The sequence below is a fragment of the Anthonomus grandis genome, chromosome 3, assembly GCF_022605725.1.
Source record: "Anthonomus grandis grandis chromosome 3, icAntGran1.3, whole genome shotgun sequence".
Classification (NCBI taxonomy): Eukaryota; Metazoa; Arthropoda; class Insecta; order Coleoptera; family Curculionidae; genus Anthonomus; species Anthonomus grandis.
Window position 1 is genome coordinate 29653309 of NC_065548.1, and position 13368 is coordinate 29666676.

Genomic DNA, 13368 nt, shown 5'->3' on the forward strand with positions numbered 1-13368 from the left:
TCCAGATAATTAAATTAATTAATTTTTTTTAATATAGATTGTAAAATTTGTTTTTCTTAAAAAAGTTTTTCATAAATGCTTAAAATGTAGTCGATTTTTAACGATTGATGTAGAAATTAATATACAGTGTGTCTCAAAATTGAAATACATATTATAATGCTAGCTATGATTTTTTAGATGAGATTTCCAAGATAATTGAAACACGTTGTTTTCAAGAAAAATAAAAATTCACTCAAAATTTTCCCGTTCTGTACTGTATTGGGTAAGGCTCTAATCGTACTTGAAATTAGTTTGAACATTTCTTATAACTTCTGGAGAAATTAATCTACACTCATGCCTGATTTTAGTGCTTTACTCCTCAATTTTTGCGACCTTGGACCCATCTAAAGGAGGTAGATCGGGAGAGCTTGGTGGCCATTCAAAAGATTCTCTTCTACCAATCTATCTGCCTAGAAATATAGTATCCAGATAGTTTCGACCAGTTCGAATTGCAGCTTCTATTTGATCAGGAATTCATTTTTTTATTAATTGTTTGGTATTAATTTTTTTTAAGTTTTTGTTTTATCTTCGTCTCCAATCATCGTTTTCTTAGTTAAATAGGGTAGTGCGTTTAAATAAAAAAATTTACTTAAATCTGATTATTTGATTTATAACTATCATTTAAAAAGTAAAAGACTGTAAACTGAAAACACGTCTTACCAGTTTTTAAATTTAATACTATAACTGTATGAACGAATGTAAAATGCCACATTTTTTGCAAATTTATGAAATGCCTTACGAAAAAAAAATGTTTACAAAACAGCAATACTCTTAAAACTATGGGGTTGTAAAGCATAGTCACAATAATGTATGTTCAGTATTCTTCACTGACATTTTTAAATAAAAAAATATTAAAATACATATCTTAAAAACTACAGGTCGCAAAAAAATTAAATTTTTCAGTTTTTGTATAAGTTGAAATAAGCCATGTAATGCTCTTTAAAAATAAGCAATAAAAGCCATTAAAAAAATCATCTATGACATTATAATATCTATTTCAGTTTTGGGACACACCGGTTATTAATTTCTACATACATTGTTAAAAATGTTCGTAACGATTTTAAAGTTAAAATACGGTTTCAATACTCTAATAAATTGAACCAAAATTAATTTATAATTAATCAGATGGTATGTAAATATTTAATTTTCTCTTTATTTTTTTTTTGGTTAAAATATAAAACGATTCCACAGTTTTATAATATTCCGGGTAATTTATATACTAATTTAAAAGCAATTTCTATGTAAATTAACTATTTCACTTATATATTTTCTTATAAAATATTTTAATATTTATACATATAATATTAACATCTGTAATTTTCAGATTTAACAAATTATAATAATGTCTCTATTTATTATATTTCCATGTTTTTTCGAATAAAATTTCTTTCTCTAAAATATATAAATTTTACGATATTTCACATTTTTTAGGGATGAATTTAAAGTAACCCTGCAGAATGCTTAAAGCTCTGCGAAATCGGTTCTATTGGTAAACACATAAATAAGTTTGATCCGCAACTGAGTAATGAGCTTTGCCCTTTATATCTCGATAATTTATAGATAGTTAAGGCTATCTAGACAGTTTGAGTACGATATAACCACAATATCACAAGGTATGTTTTACAAAACTACAGAAAAATTTAAAAAAAAATATAAATTGTAAAAAAAATATTTTATTAAAAATTAAGTATAATAACAATTTATTTTTATGAGTAAACATTATTTAGTGGTAATAAAATTTAACAGTTATTTATCGATGGTAAAATTTACTAGGTCATTCTTGCTCTGGCACGACATTTATCCGCCAAAAAATCGTCTAAGCTTTAGAGAGGGTGTAATTTATCATGGTAAATTTTATCCCTTTATTCACCTCGTGGATGAAACCGTTCGCGTCATCTAAAAAGTTAAAATTTTCCAACCCAGAACACTTACATTCTTGTTTTTGTACAATCTATCTGCGGCAAAGTGGTTGATTGATGCGAAGCATTCGCAAAAACGGGCTCAACCGATTCGCGGAATGAGATAACCGCAATTGGAAACAGCGACGTGCGTTTTTGCGTACACCGTTTGTGTGAAAAAATAAAAAAAAAACAGGAAAGAGTTCAAAAAATCTGTAGGGTTTTTTAAAACTGAAATCCAGGATAGAAATTTAGCAAGTTAATTCCTTTATTCACTTAGGTACGTGTAAAAATTCTGATTTTTTGTAAAGATTTTTATTTGAACAAAAACAAAAAGCAGTGTAAACTTTGCCTGACGGGAATATTCTCCCTATGAGTTGAAAGGATTCTAATAATTCTGCATTAGTATATATCTAGTACATAGGCGTACATATCTGGAGCAGGGCCTTTTTATTAAGCACGCCAATACCTTCCACGCTGAAGTATTTACTGTGTTAATTTGCATCAAAAACTTTTAAATTGTAGACATCACAATATCGTCATTTCAATTGGCTGGGACAACAGATCCACCATTACTATAACGGATCCCTTGACTGCGCATTATTCCAAAATTCCTATAATATTGAAACGTATTTAAGAATGTGTTTAAAGTTTGGATTTTTGGATTTTGATGCATGAAAAATTAGCATAACAAAAGCTTCCTTTCAATCCCTATGAAAAAGTTTTTATAATACACTCGTTATGAATGTTAAATTTATACATAGTTGCTTATAATAACCCTATTTTAATTGTAGTTTAGAAGTGTTTAATTCTCTTAGTGAAAATCTCTTCTATTAAATCCTTCAGTACCTTATCTTTAATAGCTTTACGAATTTAACCGAATCCTTTAATTATTAAAGAATAATTTATCTTTACGATAATCGGAAATTTCTGTTATATATACCATTAGGTAACTCCTACATCTTTTCATCCCTTTTAGCAGACGATGCAATTTAATCATAGGCTCTTAATCCATTAAATAAGCGCTTTCCGGCTCTCCTTGATTTATTAAAATACCTTAAATGTATAACTGTTTTAATAGGCTTAGGTATATGTTTTTTTAATAATAGTAAATTTACCAGTTTTAATTTGTTATTTTCTAAATATTGATACTTTAGATTGACAGTTAGTTTTTTGACAAAATTCATTTAGAAAAACCAAATTTATTCTTACAAAGTTGACAGAATGTAAAAATATTTAAATATTAGATATTATTTTAATGTTTTTTTCCTTACACAAGAAGGAATTGCTTGTGTGTAGTAGTTTTATGCACTATATTTTTTAAATGGAGTTCCTATTCACCTAATGAAATGAGTTAAATATAATAACACTATAAAATATCATTGTTAAAAATTAACATATTAGGGAGTTCTCACATTGCAATGTTTTAAAAATAAGGTTATTAGTGAAATTTTATCGATTAACAAAAACATATTTTTATTAAAATTGATTGCAAAATCTCTCTTTCTCCGCCGCTCTTGAATAAGTTTGACACTAAAATAAGTCATTTTAATATAAAACTTTTACTAAACTAAACTTATTTTAATAAAACTTGCTAAACTACAGAATCGTAAAATATTATATTCTCTCAGATTCAGTTCCAAGGATGCAAAATTTTTAGTATCATAATATTTAGTAGAAGGTTATTAGTTTGATAGTTTTTAGTTAGACAGATAAATACACTGGCAAGCAAAATTAACTCACCACTATATTGTTTCGAATTATTTTTGGGAACTTCCAAAAAAATGGAAATATTTATTTTTATTTTAAGCTGCCATATAACAGATATTCTAAATTTATACAGTTGACACAGTACAATTTATACAATTATACAATGTTTATTTTACTCGAAGTATGTTTGTCATATTTTAATATTGTTGGAATTCCAGATAAAATTTGAATTAACATACCTTTTTTGCTTGTAAGTTTTATTTGTAAATATTATCATTTGTAATGAAAATTTACATTTGTGAAGTATAGTGTTTACTATGAGACATCAGTCAAGAAATTTAACGGCCGAAGAATGTGCGCAAGCAGTCATTTTACTGGAAGAGGGATTAAGCTTTCGAAGAATTGGAGAGAGATTTGGTGTTTCGCATACATCCGTTGCCCGTATGATTGAGCGTTATAGAAAGACAGGTCAGCACTTAAGAAGACCTGTTCAAGGCAGACAACGCTTAATTACATAAGTTCAAGACTGTTTTATAACTCTTTTCTTTAAGACAAAGATTTACAACAGACAGATTGCTGCAAACACAGCTACAGGAAGCAGATGGACTCAGAATTTCAACTGATACTGTTCGTTGACGCCTAGCTGAATCTAATCTGAGACCAACAATCCCAGCGCGAGGACCAGCTTTAACCCCATAGTATCGTAGAGCACGATTAACTATTGCTAGGGAACACATCGATTGGGCTAATGAAGACTGGGAAAGAGTTTTTTAGTCAGATGAAACCAGAATTTATCTCTACAACTCAGATAGCCGTAGAGTTTATCGAAGACCAAATGAAAGATATGCTCAATGTCTAGAACACCAGATTATTTTGTGGAGGGTCAGTTATGTTTTGGGTAGAAATCTCCTTAAACTGCTCGTACTGACTTGGTGGCTATTAATATTGGCAGTTTAACAGCTGATAGCTACATAAGGGAGATCCTGCAAGAGCATAAGATAAGAGCATGTAATACTATTTAGCTCTTACACTGGTGAGAATTTTTTGTCTCAGCAGGATAATGCTAGACCGCATGTTGCTCAGATTGTTCAAAATTATTTTAATGATGTTGAAATTGAAACTATGGATTGACCAGCAAATAGTCCTGATCTTAATTCAATTAAGAATGTTTGGGACATGATCTACCGCCGTTTTCAAGAACTTCCTAACCCTCCTAATATTTTATATGAACTCACTGGCGATATTGTCCAAATATAGAATAATTTGGATCAAAACGAGATGAGGCTCATAATTTTAAGCATGAAAAATCGCTGTCGTGCTGTTTGTTATTCAAAATAGAAGAGGAAACACCCGTTATTAATTATTGTTATTAATGTTAATATTCTTTTTAAATATTAAATTTATTTGTTTTATTTTTCTGTACTTTTTTTCGTTCTTTTGATATTTTTCCCATTATTAATACTTTTTTTATGTTAGAATAAGAATATATTTAATTTACATATAAAAATATTTGATGAATGTTATAAAATTTTTTTTTTTCGAAATATAGTAGTGGTGCGTTAATTTTGCTGCGTAAGAATTAACCAATTTTGTTCAAACACTAATTTATTTTAAAATAATATAAAATCATATCGTTGACCTATTATTTCAAAAAATATGACTTAGTTTTAAAAACAATGAAATAGCATTTGTTTTGGCGTGGGCTTTTCCATGACCAGTTTTCTGGGTTGTAATGTTTCTTGTTCTAGTCAATAAAACAATGGTTTTTAATGTAGCTTTTTTATGAAATATGGGATAACTGATAAAAATTATAAAACTAAATTAACTGATATTCTTAGATTCTTACCCAATCTTAAAGGAGCAAAGGAACAACGAGCTAATAATAGTGGTGAAGTCTAGTGTACCGACAAAAATGACAGTCAGATCCAGGACTAATAAACTTATAGTATACATATACATATATTCAGTGGCGTACTAATTTGTTCACCACAGAGTCTTATTATAATAAAATGATTATTTGAAACAAAAAGTAAAAACCAAAGAAGTCTAAATATAGAAGCTCCTTTGAAAGAACTTTTTAATAGAAATTTTAAATTTTGTTAAAAACTAATTAAAATCTTGTTAATTGTTTGCCTAAGTTCGCGTTCAGCATCCACGAAGTTGGTGCCGTTGTTAGTAAATATATTGGGCAACAATGTCTCTTCGTGAAACGAAACTTTTTCAGGCGGTTATGGACGAGTAAAAATATACTACATAAAGACAAATCGGTTGCCAATTTCAAATAAGCGGTCTAGTAGTGAAGCATATAAATATACATAGATAGTACTTAGCCATAGCTCTGGCTCTAGCCTTGCCATCCTACATAAAAAGTGATTCGGAGAACCGATGCCTGTTTAAAATAATAAGTCACCAATTTAATTTTGAAAAACGGTGGTATTTGTTTTAAAGCAAATAATATATTTGCGAAGAAACTTTCAAACTAGGCGATGACCTTAAACGGACCAGAAGTTGGATTTTACAGCAGATAATGTTGTTTAAGCACCAGCATGTAAATGTCTTAAATTTTTATACCGAATAGTTAGGCAAGTGAAATGAGAATATCTACGAACTCGTTAAAATGTAAATATAAAATCTTAAGTCGACTTCTAACCCTTAAAAATCGATAAGAGTTTATAAAGGGATTTGAACGTATAATTCTTCTTTTTTTTGGTAAGTAAAGATAGATATGATTTTTTTTGTAAAATAATGATTTTGAACAAATTTGCACAAAATTATTATAGGGTTAGTCCTGCCTAAATAAGATATTAGAAGCACAGACAGCAATCCCAAGAGTTTTGTGTTATTTTTAGCGAGCATATTTTCTTCAAATGAGAAATAAGCAATGTTTTCAAGAGGCCGATTAGAAAATTTGATTAATTTCTTTTATGAGAAATATTGCCTTTTCTTTATTTTTATTTCGCCTTTTTCGATGATGTTTGGTCTATACAGCCAATCAACGTTGAATAATAATGAGATCTTTTTACATGCTCTACAAAATTGATTTTAATTTTCTATAGCCAATTGCGGGAACAAATAGTTTGATTTGACAAGAAGGGTCAGATCGTCTAAATGTACTCTGATAGGATCTTTCATTATCATTACAATCAACTACGACAATTAAGTCATCTTGAATCTTAAAATCAACTTTCTGAGTGTCAGAGTCCTATGGTTGTAGCTTTAGGTGTGACACTGAAATCACAAAATAGTTTTACCATTTTCCAAAACTTTTTGTTTTATTCTTGACGCGTGCTTCACTATCGATGTTAGCATCTTTGAAAGAAGATTAAAACTCCTTTTGTGTGGGCTTTTCCATGACCAGTTTCTTGGGATATGTTTGTTGCTCTTGAGAATATGTAGTTATTTGAACATGTAGTTCCTTGATGTTCTAAGATTTTTCCTACATCTAAAAATGAAGAGGGAGTAACGAGCACATCCCTTTGGTAAAATCTAGCAAGTGACGAACCAGCGCCATAAAACTTGAATCGCCAAAGCAGAATTTCCGACGGTGATTATCTTAGTGGTGACTTGACCTTAGAAAATTTTGACTTTAGTGATGTTAGTGACACTCTTGACATTTACTTTTTATTTTTAGTTTTGGAAAGGCGTAGCCTTATGTGTTAGGAAGACTTTGTTTAAATAAATGGCTTGCTATTTACTGTAATTTCTATAAACATACAAATATTTATAGTTACAAGTTTTATTTTTTGTGAAATTATGCCACAAAAAGGTATAGAATTGGGAATATGTTAAGATTTCTAGACATAGGGTGCTAGAAATGACTAGGACAAAACTATCATGTAAATATTGTGTAAGAAGTGTTATTAGTTGTCTAGGGACTTCTTAAAATATATGTTTTTTCACATTTTCTATATATCCCATGTTAAAGAAGGGGCTACGCCAGGTCAGTTCATTAAATGATTGCAATACCTTTAAAGTTCCAACCATTTTGCTACCTCAAATTTTAATTACAAGGATGTTTCTTTTGAGTCAATGCTTAGGTTTTGATGCAATTCTATAGGCTCCGCTAAAACATTAGGTTCTGTTGGAACACAGTTATTCTCAATTTTTTCCAAAATCATGAAAATCATTTTCATATGCTCGATTTGTTGATAAGAAAATTGAGGCTGTGTGTTCAGAAACTGTAGACACTAGTGGTATCTCTTAGTTCAATTATCTCATCAGATAATATATGCTTAAATTGCTCACGATCAATAGCATTAGGGAGCTCTTATTTTAATATTTTCACAAATTTATTGAAAAATATTTTTTTCTCTTAGAGAATAGAAAAGGCATTCTTGCTAAAGCTGGTCTCTGGTCAAAAGATAAAAAAAGTCGTGAGTAGGAGATTGTCATAAATTTGAAAGCAATGTAAAGTGGCAATAAATTCACCATGTTGCACCACCTTTTACGTTTTCAATTTTTTGATCCAAACCAATGCAGACTATTTTATTCATTATTGTTGATTTAGAGAATATATTTCTTTTAATTAGTAAAACATACCACTTTTTGTATTCAGCGTATAACCAAAATTAAAAATTGCTGCGCTAGGCAATTACTATGAGCTTTCCAATTGCAGTTTTTATCATATTGGCATGCAGGATATTATAATTGCATAATTAAATAGAATTTTGAGTTTTTTATTCTCTTCGTTATGTTTAGAAGCTTATTATTTTCAAACTTTTTTATTATTGAACTAATTATTTATTTATTGTAGTCTTTGGAATACAAACAGAACATGTCAAAAACAAATTATGATAATTTAATAATAATAATTATATATGTATTGTATTTCAATACATGAAATCTTCTATTTTTATTTTTCAGATGTTTAAATAATACATTTTTGTTTACATAAAATTCTACAGTTCTGTGTGTTTTAAATAAATATACTGATAAAATATTCTTTTTTGCATGACATATGTGTGTAAATATTACCCGACAACATTTTTTGAAGTAGAAATATTTTATAATTTAAAAAATATAAATAATATAAGGAAATATTTTGGAAAAAACAAATATTGATGACAGTTTGTTTTAATGAGTGGAATATCCGCAGGTTGTGACATTAAGTATTTTTCTCAAGTTGGATTCTTTTCGGAATTTGAATTTCCCGCTCTTATTTAAATTCAAACTTAGCACGAAATTTGGCCCCCCCCTACTTTTAGTTGGTTAGGTTGCCAATAGTTATGGCTTACAAATGTCAAAATCAGTTCGAATTATTGCGCCTTCAGTAGAGGGCCAAAATCTTTCTGCTTCAACAAGGCAAACCGCATTTCTCTATACAGATATGATCATTCTAACTTCGCCTATAGGAATTATATATCGTGGTAGGTCTGGCAACGTTGTGACAACATACTCGAAGCAGCGGACCCCGCCGAAGCCCGAAACCGAAACCTTTCAGTATTCTTAGGGCGTTTGCGGGGATGCACTGCTCTATGCCAAATAAAAAAAAATTGTTTCGTTTGAATCTTTGCTGCCTAACAGCCTAACAGCTAAAAATAAACTAAAAACCGACTGCAATAATGTTGTAAACATAAATTAACTAAATATTGGACAGGAAATAAAAAAAATAATTCAAAATAAAGCAAAAAATTAAGTTAATTTGATAATATTAAATAAAAATTAAAATTATCTTATGTCAGGTTCAAAAAGGCCACCCTGTTTAGCAGTGCAGTACGTCAGTCGATAATAAAACGACCTTCTCGTGTTCGACAACATTTCAACGGAGATACTATTAAATGCTTGCCTAATTTTAACACAAAGCTCTTCTAAATTAGTAGCCCGTTCATTTTCGTGCCTATACATTTGTTCATTTAAGTTTCCCCAAAGAAAAAAATCATTGGGGGTTAAATCGGGACTTCTGGCGGACCATTTAATAGTACCGTTTCCACTGATTGTTCGATCAGGGAAAGACGTTTCGAGAAATTGACGTATCACTAATGCGTTATGAGCGGGACAACCATCCTGTTAAAACCAAACTTGTTCTAAATTGATATTGAGCCCTCGAATAGCAGGAAGAACTTCATACCTCAAAAGATTAAGGTATTTGTTGGCATTAAGGTTTCCATCGATAAAAAAGGGCCTATAATTGAATCACCTAAAATGCCAGCCCATACATTAACCTTTTGAGGGTATTGTGTACGTGTTGGTATGCTTATGTGCTTGTTTTCCCTCGAATAACCCACTGTAATGGACGGATTATGTTTACCACAAATAGAGAAACAGGACTTATCTGAAAACAAAATGTTACTAATAAACATTTCGTCCCGATTTGCCCTTTCCAATTCTTCATGGCAAAATTCCATCCGTCTCTCATGGTCTTGTGGGAAAATTTCATGGGTTTTTTGTAACTTATAGCACTTGTACTTATTTCTTTTTAAAATTCTTCTAACCCTTAAAGGCTCAATACCCGTTTCTTTGGCAATGGTTGTACTATTGCAAGGAAAGTTAATTTCAGCAACAGCACAAACATTAACCTCTCGAAGCTCCCTTTCTTCGCCTAGCGGTCTAACAACAGGTGGTTACTCATTTGCGTAGCATTTCCTGCAATTTTGCAAGCACCCAAAGGTCTCAAACCTATGGATAATTGCAAAAATTGTGCTGCGTACGGGAATGGGCCGATTTTCGAACGTGAATGCAATTCTGCCTGATATTTCATCGACACATTTTAACAAGAAAAATGGGAGCGGTTTTAAATTTAATCTTTGCAGGAAGCTAGGAATAAAAATAACGTTAAACGTTTAAAATGCAATCTCATATTGGCAGTGCAGTATGGTGGGGATAAGTATTATCTCGTTTTTCGATGAACGAGCGGAGAGCCGTGCGGCAGAAATATCAGTGTTGCCAAACGTACTAATTTAAAAACGGCATGTATTGTGCCCTCTATCTGTCTCATGCGGACTCCTATATGTCCCCTCTCGCTTACGCTCATAGACTATTTCCTATAGGCGAGGTTTGAATGATTATATCTGTCTATGTGTTCTATGTGACGAACCACAAAATACTTACTAAAGGATTCTCCTTTTTTTTCTTTGCGACTAATCACAAGAATTACAGACAAAACCAGTAGCGAGATTATCAAATTTATAGTGTACGTATATGCACGAGCGTACTAATTTGTTCGTCACAGAGAATCTTTTGATAACAAACTAAAATGAAATAATGATTTTAAACTTACAGTAAAAGAACAAGTCAGATCTCAATAATGAGATCGATTATTTAGACTTAACTTATTCTTTTATCAGTACAATAATTTAATTACAAGAATTCATTCGTTTCGGAATGAATACCTGTAGCCATCTACAATAAGTCTTCAAAACCTAAATTCAGGTATCTGTGGAAGAAAATGTAAACAATTCAAATCAATATAAATTGAAAGAACCTTACAATATTTTAGCCAAGATCCTGGAATAAGATAATATTAAATTAGAAAATTTAAATCATAATTTAAAAAAAACTATATACAGGATGCCCAAGATAAGGATCGTAGGCATGGAAATCTCGGTAACTGTTAGAGATACAGCTTCGGTTAAATTAGAGAATACTTTAATTCTTTAAAGCGCATTTACGTGACCTGTTGAGATATTTTGAAATTTGACAATAATTTTTTTTTCTGACTTTATTTTAAAAAATATCAAAAAAACTAATAACATTTTTTTATTGGCAGTTTTAAGGTACCACATGATGAGATTTTTAGATTTTATATCGAACGTTTCATTCTTAAAAAACATCATCAATTTAATTTTCTGCCCCAAAATAAAAATGGCACTTGTATCTCATCCCATTATTTATTAAGAATTCAACCATTATTACTTTTAGACTTTTAGATTTTTACTCATAGACTTTGCAAGTAGATAATGTAATACTTTTAGGTAAGAATCTGTATCTGATTTTGTCATTACTATAGTTAACGAGTTGTTAATAAGTTATTGTTTTTCTCGAATTTGCAAGGTGACCTTTTTAGCTATTAAGATAGGTTTGATATGCTGACGTGACTCTAAGACATGATGGCGATATTTCCGTATCTTTGTTACTATATTTTAAAGCACAAATAATGATAGAGCAGCGATATATCTTCATACAAATTATCAAAGAAAAGGAACAATACACGTCTATTTTCTTAGGGTTTGCTTGGAATTTATAAGAATGTACTTCTAAATCCACAGTTTATATTGTTTTACAGAAAGAAAGATATCACCTTTAAAAATTTAGGATCTGCCAACAACTTAATCCAAGAATCTCAAACGGCGCCATCATTTTGGCGAGTTAAAAAAATATCCAGACTTCAAGTATATTTTGGGTTCAATGTAGTGTGGAATTTTAGGAACTAAAATAATAAGAAAATTTACTTACTATAATTTAATAAAGGCTGAATGATACTTTCATTTATAGCAAAATAATTTAGAAGACTGTTTTAGACACCCTAATTTTGGCACAAGTCAATAGCTATTGGTTTCAGTGAGATGGTGCTCCTGCGCATAATTATAGACAAGTCTAAGAATATATTTTATCTTTTTTGAAGGTGGTAGACAATGGTACAGTGAAAACATCTTGTCGAACTTGCATTGTCTTATTTATTTAATGTAACACGACGTTTCGATTGGTAAGTATCTCCAACCCTTATCAAGTGTAAACTGACAGCGAACTACTATTCTATAGGCTTATATACTAGATGTGTGCAGCGATGTGGAAAGGAAAGTCATCCGTGAATAGAGTTGGGGGGAGGACATGCCTTTCTCTAGATCCTACACTGTCCTGAGAGTAGAGGCTTCCAGATGTTGGGTATATCGACGCTTGGCTGGCTGAAGATCCCCTGATTCTGTGAAATGAAAGCTGCCTCTACGAACTTCCTCTTCCGCCAGTGCTGTTCCTTATGCAGAATCTTGGCTTCTGACCAGTGGATATTGTGTCCATTATGCCACGCGTGCTCTGCTATTCCGGATTTGGAAACCTCTCCTCTTTGGGTCCAGCTGCGATGTACCTTCGCTCTGATTTCTAGGGGGCGCTTCGTTTCACCTATGTATGAGTCACCGCACTCACATGGGATCCGGTAGACGCAATTTTTGGTATCCAACATGCCATCTGGTTTGGTCTTTGATACCACGCTTCTGATAGTGGTGCTAGATCTAAAGGCAGTTCTAATATTGTACTTGCTGGCAATGCGTCGGATTTGTTCCGATGTACCCCTAATGTAAGGTATGGGTAGAAGTCTGGTTGTCGTGGTGGCCTCGTCTCTGATAACGGTTGGAGATATTTACCAACCGAAACGTCGTGTTACATTAAATAAATAAGACAATGCAAGTTCGACAAGATGTTTTCAATATATTTTATAGTGATTTTCTGAATAGTGGATTGAAACCTCCAGCGAAGTGTCTTAGCCAATCAAAGATTTGGAGTAAAGGAGATCAATGTCGATGGACTCGAGATTCCTGGCAAATAATGGTTTGGTCCGGAATAATTAAGGAAAAAATATGAAAAGTATTTGGGAAGTCAAGCAAGGGCTTCTTTCACAAGGAAATGCCCTATGCCTTGAAAGCCTTAATAACTAAAATAATTAAACTTCTAAATAATTAACATAAATAAGAAACTTGAAGTTTCTAGTTTAACTTTAGACCCAGTCAGCATAATTCGGTCCCTTGAACGGACGTACAAGGGATCGACGCAAAAATGAGACATAGAATAA

The 13368-nt window shown here is 31.3% G+C and overlaps 1 protein-coding gene and 1 long non-coding RNA gene across 2 annotated transcripts in view; one reads left to right on the plus strand and one right to left on the minus strand.

Annotated features, from left to right (window-relative positions):
• Positions 1–13368, plus strand: part of LOC126734646 (glutamate receptor-interacting protein 2) — a 1148906-nt gene that overhangs the window by 500330 nt on the left and 635208 nt on the right. The gene's annotated exons all lie outside the window — the stretch shown is intronic.
• Positions 1697–3059, minus strand: LOC126733975 (uncharacterized). The gene is made up of 2 exons (XR_007659917.1): positions 2881–3059; positions 1697–1935 (listed from the first exon to the last, which is right to left on the minus strand). It is a non-coding gene; the product is annotated as an uncharacterized LOC126733975 (long non-coding RNA).